At 43.7% G+C, this 1,143-nt stretch overlaps 1 pseudogene across 1 annotated transcript; it reads right to left on the bottom strand.

The window, feature by feature from the left end:
- Positions 1-383: 383 nt before the first annotated feature.
- Positions 384-1,122, bottom strand: LOC108290505 (annotated as a pseudogene). Its single transcript, XR_001819599.2, has one exon. The product of XR_001819599.2 is annotated as an RNA-binding protein 3-like (transcript).
- Positions 1,123-1,143: the final 21 nt, after the last annotated feature.

Genomic DNA, 1,143 nt, shown 5'->3' with positions numbered 1-1,143 from the left:
CTGCAACCTCTGCCACCTGGGTCCAAGTGATTCTCCTGCCTCAGCCCCCTGAGTAGCTGGGATTACAGGCGCGCACCACCACACCCAGCTAATTTTTGTATTTTTAGTAGAAACAGGTTTTCACCATGTTGGTCAGGCTGGCTTGATGCACATTTCTTGTAGGTACATTTGGAAATTGCTTCCTAACCACAATAAACACTGTGTAGAGGTTTTTAAAATGTCCCTGGATACATATTAATTTTTTTAAATCAACCTGGCCCAACTTGCCAGTTATTGCTAGATCCAATAATCCTGAGAGCTCAAACTAAAAAACTGGTAAAAAGAAAAATACTCAGGCTCTACAAATGTAATTTGTCTTTAAACAGGCAGAAATTTTTTTAAAAAAAGATAGAGGTGTCTAAAAGGTCTTTGGCTACCTTGGCAGCTCAATTTAAAAACAACAGGTTGATATACGGTAAAATAAGATGTTTCAGTGTAGCTCCAAAAACCTTTATAAATGCAGCCATTTGGAAGGACAATCCTGGATCAAAAATTATTCCTAGTGCATCTACACTATATGCATGTCTCATTTCAGTTGTCATAATTGTCTCTATAATTTCCTCCGAGTAGCAGTCATAACCACCCTGGTTTCTGCCATTATAGTCTCTGGAACTGGAACGTCATATCCATATCCATACCCTCCAGGTCGACTGTCATAATACCTGCCACTCCTATAGCCCTGGTCCCCACCACCTCTAGAGTAGCTTCGACCACGCCCATGGGCCCCAAAGGCACCTCCTCTAGTTCCTCGATCAGACTTGCTTGCGTGATCCACACAGATCTGACGACCATCCAGGGACTCTCCTTTCTTGGCTCTCATGGCAACTGAAGCATGCTCTGGGTTGGTGAACGTGATGAAACCAAAACCCCTGGACCGCTGAGTCTCCTGGTCCTTGACAACGACCACCTCAGAGATAGGCCCGAAGCTGCTAAAGTGGTTTCCAGTGCCTGCTCATCGGTGTTAAAGTTGAGCTCCCCTACGAAAAGCTTTCCTTCTTCAGAGGACATGGCAGCGAGTTCAAGTGCTGGAAATTAAAACGTTAAAAAGCCAAACACACAGAGAAGTCAGAGGAGCAGAGAAAACAGGGCTTTTTTTTTTTTTTT

The sequence above is a fragment of the Cebus imitator genome, unplaced genomic scaffold (genome assembly GCF_001604975.1).
Source record: "Cebus imitator isolate Cc_AM_T3 unplaced genomic scaffold, Cebus_imitator-1.0 Scaffold435, whole genome shotgun sequence".
Lineage (NCBI taxonomy): Eukaryota > Metazoa > Chordata > Mammalia > Primates > Cebidae > Cebus > Cebus imitator.
The sequence above is the reverse complement of the archived record's forward strand: the minus strand, read 5'-3'. Positions and strand labels throughout refer to the sequence as shown.